The following is a 9,279-nucleotide window of genomic DNA, read 5'->3' on the forward strand; positions in this document are numbered from 1 at the left end:
ACCTGCTGCGACACCCATAAAAACAGGTTATCGCTGCTCCGGTTGCCCCTTTCCCCCGCCAGCAAATGCCCGGTAAATGGCAGGCAGAGGAGATCAAACTGTTGGCAAACATTTCTCGGAGGCCTCGCGGCTCAGAACTTCGCACCCACACAGCATCCCGCAAATTGGCTCGCCATCAGCAGTGATTCAGCGCGGCCACGCAGGCAATTAGTGACTCTGCCGGGTGCCAGCTCTTTTTATGTAACTGGAAATGTTTTGCTACGACGGATGGTTTCAGACAGAAGCATTTCTCCGCAGCCCTTGCGGCTTCTAGATAAGTTTCCTCTTTATCTCCTCTCGGCTGCTAAATGTTAAATAAAACTACCGTAGTTATGTTGCTTTTGGGTCCCTTAAATTGAAGGCAAACGTCTTGCTCGGTAACCTCCGTTTCCTGCTTATTCCTCTAACAATTAAAATTTGGCGTTATTCACAAGAACAGGAAATGTGCGTGGATCCTGTTCTGTCCAGATAGAGACATTTCTTGAGAAGCACCCGGACTAAATGAGTCTTTTACAGAATGATGAGAGAAAATCATACTGAATTAATAATGAAAGGGTGGCATTTCCTGATACACTCTTTTTTCTTGTTTCCTTTTTTTTTTTTTTTTTTTTTAAAAAAGAGGGCTGGATCTGCTTTGGGAGCAGTAGCCGGATGTGGTATTTACCTTCCCTGGTGACGAGCGTATTTGCATTAGCTGCGATATTACCCCAGGATGAAGGCAAATATGTTATCTCACCCGCTCTGCCCATGCCCACAGCCGGGAGGGAATAGCTTCACTCCTCTCTGGCAATAAGGAAGAGCTTGCAGCCAACTCTCTCGCTCCCCTGGTTTTCCTTTAATTATCCCAGCGAGTTTATTTCTTATTCAAATTTGTCTTTAAGGCCTGCTCTGCTTGGGAACAACAACAACAAAATAATAATTCGGTTTTAAGCTGTCTTAAACCAGTTCTTGTGGCTCACTTGTGTTTTTTCGCAGAGTATTAATAGTGTCAGGCTTCGTCTCGCTAATGGGAGCGAAATTAATGTCTATTCAACCTCGTTAAGCTGCTACAAACTTCTCATGCAAACGCACCCCACCTGCTTTGCTCTTGGCGTAACTCGCTGGGCGCGGGTCTGCGAGGGGCTGGGGATGCCCCTCTGGCCTCAGGGAGGGGTTTTGTCACCATGACCTCTTGTGGGGAGCCTCAACACACATAGACCTGCCCGCTGGCCCCCCCAGAGGGTTCTCAGGAGAAATTAGTGAGATTTAATGAAAGCAATCAGGCACGGGTACGTCTGAACTTAGGAATGACCAAGTGTTGCTGCCATATTTCGTATTTCTCCTCCTGTCCTTGACCGAAGCGCTGCCCAAATTGCCAGGATTCTTTAAGGAGAAACTTTCTGTGTGTTTTAAATAACGTCGAGCGTGGGTTTTGGCCCTCTGTGCAAAAACACCCCACCCAGACTAAACTCACAAGCAATTTGTAAAAGGCTTATTTGGGTTAGAAAATAGAAACCAGATACTTGACCAAGGTGAATCGGGAGCAAAAAGTTGACTTAATTACGTGAGGCCAACAAATTAACGAGACAAGGCACATATTGCGGATTTATTTAATGAGTAAGTCTTAGATGTCTGTCCCGCTTTCTCCCCTTCCTCCTCCACTCTGCCACCCTCCTCCCCTCCCAGTTGTGCTGGGCATCCACGAAGGGTTCAGCTCCATCCAATGAACCAGCCACGAGTGGTTTGGGTCCATCAGTTTATGCCGGTTGGGTGTTTAATCCATTCTATCTTTCCTCAACAACAACAATTCAGCAGGATACGCTCATATTTTCTGTACCACGATTCGATAGCCAGGGGCTAATTAGTTCCGAATAAGAGGAATGAACGAGGTTGGTTGGAAAGCAATATCCTCTTCTGCCCAAAATGATGTTAAAAAGAGAAACCCTGATTATTTGGTTATTCATTGCAAGTAAGTGTTTGGATTAAAATACATTTTTCATCTAGAAGGTTGCCCCATGTTTTTTCAGACCCAGAAAATGTTATTTTCCTGAAAAAGAACATTGTCAAGGCCAGCAGATAATGACCGTGATCGTTTCTGCCTCGTCAAAGATTCAATCTGCAACTGCAAGTAACTTGCATCACTCTTTAAAAATCAGATCTCTGTTATTTAGCTTCAAAATTCGCCCATTTTTCCTCCTTCCCTGCGTTCCAATGCTTTAAATATCTGATGTGCCTGACCATTCAGAAACAAACCGGGATCGCTTTGGTGCTGCGGACACCGCGCATCAGCATGTAAATAACTGCGTGCATCTGCATTTATTTATTAATTTATTTATTATATATAACAGAGCCTGCGTTGAACTTCATCGGTTCCTTGGTTTTGACTTGCTCTCCCGTGACTCTCACCGGCTGCAGAAGCAGCAATTAGTAAGTGCTGGCCAGTTGGAAACGTAATAATGTTCTTTTTTTTCCACCACCTGGGGCTGTTGTGACAGGGAAAAACCTCTCTAATTTGAACAGACCCAACTCATTATCTTAACTTCATTGGAGGCCATTTCTAACAGCTTATCACACTGGGTCTGTCTGGGTTCCTTTTTCCCTAAATTTCCTCTGGACGTTTCCACGTTATCTACAGAAACGTTATAAAAAACAGAACAAAACACAACAGAAGAATATTTCAGGCAGGCCTAAGCTGCATCTCTCTCGAGCAAGCTGCTCCTGCGTTTCAACAGAGCTGTGAATTTCCTTTAAAATTAGGTTTAAAATTTGCTTTAAAATTAAGACTCACTTTTATGAACTCAGAACAACAGGCTGAAGGAAAACTCCCAGCTTCCTGCAGCTCCCACTCTCCCGCCGTGGTCTCCCCAGGCGCCCGAACTGCAGGATTTTCTATTGATTAGCACGCCGAGTTAATTAGCAAGACGCGGAAGGAAGCTACTTGTCTGCGGGGTGGGTTTTTGGGGATGATGGGGGGGCATGGCCTCACTGTGCAGGCATGGGCTGGGGTCCCTGCTGTCCTGCCAGCCCCATTGGGAAGGCAGGGACTGACCCATGGGGCTGGAGGCATAAAACCATAGAATGGTTTGGGTTGGAAGGGACCTTAAAGCCCATCCAGTCCCACCCCCTGCCCTGGGCAGGGACACCTCCCACCAGACCAGGTTGCTCCAAGCCCCATCCAGCCTGCCCTTGAACCCCTCCAGGGATGGGGCAGCCACAGCTTCTCTGGGCAACCTGGGCCAGGCTCTCACCACCCTCACAGCAAAGAAGTTCTTCCCCACATCTCATCTCAATCTCCCCTCTTTCAGTGTCAAACCCTTCCCCCTCGTCCTATGGCTCCCCTCCCTGATCCAGAGTCCCTCCCCAGCTTTCCTGGAGCCCCTTGAGGGACTGGAAGGGGCTCTAAGGTCTCCCCGGAGCCTTCTCTTCTCCAGGCTGAACCCCCCCAACTCTCTCAGCCTGTCCTCACAGGCAAAATATAGGTTAAATCCCCAATTTTCTGAGCCAATAGCTCATAATTGTTTGCTCTAGTTCAAACAGAACATATTTGCCTGGATGAAGAGGTACCGATGATCAGGTAGATCAGGTCCATGCACAGAACTACCAGACAAGGTGGCTGTAGAGATCTCTTCTGCCCATCTTGCAAGCTCACGAGATATCCTCATACACCCCCCCCATCCAGAATATCAACCGGAAAACGTTTTTGCTGGGAGTCCCATAAAAAAGAATCTGTCTTTGCACCGAAAGTGGCTCTTTTCTCATTACGTGAAGCAGAGCGAGTGCTAAAAAGCTCTGAACGAGATGAATCTGTAAAACCTGGAGAAAGAGAGTGCTCCTTAATGCGCTGAGCGAGACTGATTTGCTGGGGGCTAGAAAACGGCGTGGAGCACCCAGAACGAGGAGTGCTCTGTTCCTGCTAAAAATTAACCTAACGAGATGTCCATAAAATTACCAGCCTCTGAGAAAAGCTTCTGGATACTTAAAGCTTCTGGATAATTAAACCCTGCAGAGGCAGCGTGTGGTCAAAGGTGCCTGGCCGCTGAATGGGAAGGATCCAGCACCGTTGGGCACCTGGTGGCTCCTCACAGTCACCTCTTGCTCCCCACCCTGCACCTTTCTCTTTGAAAACCCTTCTTGGGAAGAAAAAAATTAAAGTTTGATCCAAGCAGGACGCTGGAACCAAGGCCTGTGCGATGACAGGCAGGACAGCATTGCCTGGGGAACGTCCTTGGGCTGGTGGGGATGGCAAGGGTGACCCACCTACTGAAGGACCATGTAGGGGTCAAGATGCAAAACCTGATGGGGTCAAAACCACAGCTGAGTCGCTCCCAACGTCGGAGCAGGAGGGGACACAGAAATACATAGAAATACATAGAAAAACACATGCAGTAGGTGCTTCAGGGGCTCTTCACACCTAGTTTGGAGAAGGAATGGGTGATTTGTCCCAGAAGGAACAAATGTGGCCTAAGTGCTCCCCCAGCTTTGATGAGAAGTGGCTCTTCACATTTAAATGGCAGCATACCACACAAAATAAAGATTCACCTCAGAGGCAATCAGCAGTGCAGATTCAAATCAGGCTCATCAAGCCTTGTTAGCTCCTGCTCGGCATTGACCCAGTTGGGTCCCAGGTGGCTTCTGCAGAGCTGCTCCTGTGTGGAGCTGCTGCAGTCCAGGGGGGCGCTGCTGGCCTGGGCATCCAAATGAGGTGGAAGAGCTGCTCAGTGCTCTGGCGAGCACAGGAGATGTGCTGTGGATGCTGGGCAGGGGCTGCTGGTGGGCATCACCACCCCGACCGTGCTCTATGCATGTGATCTATCACCACCCTGACCGTGCTCTATGCGCATGATCCATCACCACCTCGACTGTGCTTTATGCTCGTGGCCCATCACCACTTTCACCGTGCTCTACATGTGTGGTCCATCACCCCCCGACTGTGTTCTGTGCACGTGGTCCATCACCACCCTGACCATGCTCTATGGTCCATCACCATCCCAACTCTATGCGCATGGTCCATCACCATCCCGACCGTGCTCTACACATGTGGTCCATAACCACCTTGACTGTGCTCTATGCACGTGGTCCATCACCACCTTGACCGTGCTCTACACGTGTGGTCCACCACCATCCTGACCATGCTCTATGCGCATGGTCCATCACCACCCCAACCATGCTCTAGGTCAAATAATCATGGCTTGCTCCAGATTCTCCCTAGGATATTTAGTTATTCCCCTCTATGCACTGTTACACAAAGCACATGAAAGGGAGAAAATTGGGCTTTTCCACATCATTCCCGGTTTCTGCCCTGGTTGTGTTTCTCAGGCTGCATTTTCCTGGCTCTCCGAGGTCCCTCCGCTCTTGCAGCTGGAATGGCGTGCCCATAGCAGGAGCACAGCACAAACCAGTTGGCCTCGATTTTCTGGTTAAACAGAATTTTCCCCCTTGGTTTGAAAATATTGCTGGTTTGGAAAATGTTGCTGGTTTGGAAAATATTGCTGGTTTTCTCTTGGTGTGACACTGTCCAGGGAGCACTGGTGGGGTTCGGTCCCCGTGAGCAGAGCAGCAAGAGCAGGGGGACCCCGACCCCCCGACGCTGTCAGCTGGGGAATATAAACCTTGAAATACTCTGCGATTGTCAATTGAAACCTTCTTTAAAATATTTCAGGATCTGCCCAAGCCTTTTATTAGTTATTTCCTCTCTCTCTGCCGCCTTCTTTCAGTTTTTTATTTACAGGTCTCCTGTACAAGTGTTTTCCCTGCCAGCGCCTGGAGCACAAACAGCATGAAAGGCTTTACAGGGCGATCCTGCTCTCTTTAGAAAGTTCATATCTTCTATTTTCCATGGAAACGACCCATCAAGATTTTATCATCATCTCGATGAGGGGTGAAAGGTTAGCTAGTTCCTTCTTGCCTCTGGGCAGTTTTTGCACGCACCAGTTTTTCCCCCTAAAAGTTTCTTTTTGTTTGGATTGATTTTTAAATTGAAAATTCAGTGCTCGCCTTTTGTAAAAAAAATTATCTTACTATTGTCAGTCATTAAGGAGCCACATCAACGTTCATGGGAAAGAAATGTAAAGCTCCGACACTCGAACTACTGACTCCCTGCGAACGTTGCATTCTGTGTTGAATTGTGGCATCTTTCAGCTCCCTTCCAACCTAAACCGTTCTTCGATTCTGCGAAGTTGCCACTCAAAAAATTAATTGCTTTTGGGTAAAGTACATTACTTTGTCTAATTTACCCAAAGGCAATTAATTTTGAGGAACAGAAGTCCTAGCATGGGATCCGGGCTAAATTATTGAATGCTGATCAGAGCAGAATTTGTAATTGGGAGGCCAAAGAATAAAACACTTTTTGCTGAATAAGGAACCGATCAAACAAGTTGGAGACCGCATTGAAGAGGGAATATCTGCTGAAAAAATTTGCTTTTTCTGTCCAATTCACACAGGGAAGGGAACACGAGGTCGAGGGTGCCCACCTGGAATGAGGACCTGTGGGAGCTGATGACCCTGGAGATCCCATTTTGACCTTCCTCCCCGCTGTACGTTACCAGCGGAAGATGAAGCGTGCCTGAAAGCCATCCCCTACACCCATCTGTTGGTTTTTTAGCTAGAACGGACGTTTAATGCACATTTCTGCCATCCTCCTTTCCAGAGAGCTCTAACGTCCCTGAGCAGCTCCAGGTCCTGCTGTGAAGATTTTTAAAAGCCCTTTTAGAGAGGAGGATGTTTCTTCCTCGCTTTCACCCAGGCATTTTCATCCCAGTGGGATGGCGAGAGCTATTCTTGGTGAACGTCCTCCCCGCCCTGCCTGTGAAAGCGGCGGGAGGAGACATCACTAGGAACCGAAAGAGAGCGCCTACCATGGGGTGCGATGAGGAAAAAGTGGATTTAAACTCGTTTGCTGTGTAATTCTGTGCCCTGTTCATCAGCCTTCCGCTGGAATAAGGATAGTTATTTCTGTTTGTAGAATTATAGACTCACTTTGGTTGGAAGAGACCTTTAAGATCATCAAGTCCAACCATTAACCCAACGCTGCCAAGCCCATCACTAACCCATGTCCCTGTTCCTTCCACCCAGACCTATAAACCCAGCTCGCTGCAAGAAAAACCACAGCAGAGAAGCAGCGCCGAGCTCTCCGGAGACAGGCAGCGGGGAAACTCCGAGGGTTGGGATACGCTACAAGTCCCACAGAGGTAATTAAGTGACTCAATCAGGCTTATCAAGAGGCACTTTCCCATTGTGATCAACAGCCCCGAACCTACTACTCCTGGAGGCTCAGCCAAGCTCATCTCTTGGGGTTTGGGGTTTTTTCCCTTTTTTTAAAGACAACCGGTGAGGAACTGCTATGGAATTTCTCTGGGAATTCATGGGGGATTTGGGAAATCTAATTTCCCTCCTGCCTGCTGCTTAGAAGCATTTTTAAACCTGTATTTCCCATCTTCAGGAGGGCGTGCCGGTGGTCCCTCAGCCAGTCAGAACCATGTTTTTCCACCGATTATGGAAAAAGTCCATGACAAATCATTAAGAAAAGCCAGAATATTATCAGGAGAGGTAAACTCACTGCAAGGGTGGCCAGCACCTCTGTTAGAAAACGTGAGCTGCAAGCCAAACCGGGCAAAAATGGGGTGGGCCTGAGGGTGGCCAGGGAAGGGAGCATCCCTGGGAGAGCATGGCCATGTCACCTTCAGGGAAAGCTGGGGAAGAGACGTGGTGAAGTTTGCTCAGCCATTTGGTGTCGCTGAACCAGTTCAGTGCTAGAAGGGAGACCCAGATGTCGGGAGCCACAGACTGTCTAAGGAGAAAAGAAGTAAAACTGGGTGGAATTCATCTCCCCCCTTCCCCTGGAGCGGCTGGGGACGGGTTTCCTTATCACAGAGCTTTCCCCCGTTGAGGTCAACCGGTTTCAGTTTTTCAACCTCTGTTGCAAAGTGGAGATACCAGAAAGGACTATTCTTGGTGTCTCAGCCCAGTCCAGGCGTCTCCCCACAAAATGGGAATGGGAAGAAGTCCTCGTCACCGATTAAGACCTTTCCATCCTCATTGAAGTCCGTCTTCTGATGATTTTGATGAGCTGAGGCAAACCCTAAGCCTCCAGGTCATTAGATACCTGCTCATCCCACATCTTCAGCACAACTGGGCACCGGTTTGTAACTGCTGACCTCCTGGGACTCTCTAAGGGACCATAAAGGATGACCGAGAAAAAAAACCTAGTCTGGTGGAAGGAAGCAGAAAGTGATGAAGCCAGAAATTCCCCCAAGGAAAGAATGAGCTGCACAGATTGGATTCAGCCAGTCAAGGGAAGGACAGGTCTCATCTTGTCTTTGTCACCTCAACCTCAAAGCAGCCTGAACCCCAACCGCTCCCTGCAGTTGCTTCCACCAGCTAAAAAAGGTTATTAAAAATACCAAGTTATTCTTAAGAATCACTCCTGGTGCTCAGAGAGCTGCGCAACACTACCTTCTGGTATAATGTTGTCATTTGGGTAAATAAAGTAGGAAAAGTTCTGATTGCATAACTGGAAAGGTACTTAGAATCACAGAATGGTTCACCAATAACATTAAAATAGTAGAAAACTTCTAGAGAGGGAATCACAGAATCACAGAATGATATGGGGTTGGAAGGGACCTCTGGAGATCATCTCCTCCAACCCCCTGCCAAAGCAGGGCCACCCAGTGCAGGTCCCACAGGAACGGGTCCAGGTGGGGTTGGAATGTCTCCAGAGAAGGAGACTCCACCACCTCTCTGGGCAGCCTCTTCCAGGGCTCTGCCACCCTCACAGGAAAGAAGTTCTTCCTCATGTTTAGGTGGAACTTCCAATGTTCAAGTTTGTGCCCATTTCCTCTTGTCCTGTCCCTGGGCACCACTGAAAAAAAGACTGGCCCCATCCTCCTGACACCCACCCTTGAAGTATTTATAGGCCTTGATCAGATCCCCCCTCAGGCCTCTCTTCCGCAGACCAAAAAGACCCAAGTCCCTCAGCCTTTCCTCATCAGAGAGATGCTCCAGGCCCCTCAGCATCTTTGTAGCCCTCTGCTGTCCCCTCTCCAGCAGTTCCCTGTCCTTGAACTGGGGAGCCCGGGACTGGACCCAGTGCTCCAGATGGGGCCTCCCCAAGGCAGAGCAGAGGGGGAGGATGACCTCCCTCCACCTGCTGGCCACACTCTTCCTGATGCCCCCCAGGATGCTATTGGCCTTCTTGGCCACAAGGGCCCATTGCTGGCTCATGGGCATCCTGGTGTCCACCAGGACTCTCAGGTCTTTCTCCTC

Source organism: Numenius arquata, chromosome W, assembly GCF_964106895.1.
Source record: "Numenius arquata chromosome W, bNumArq3.hap1.1, whole genome shotgun sequence".
Taxonomy (NCBI): domain Eukaryota; kingdom Metazoa; phylum Chordata; class Aves; order Charadriiformes; family Scolopacidae; genus Numenius; species Numenius arquata.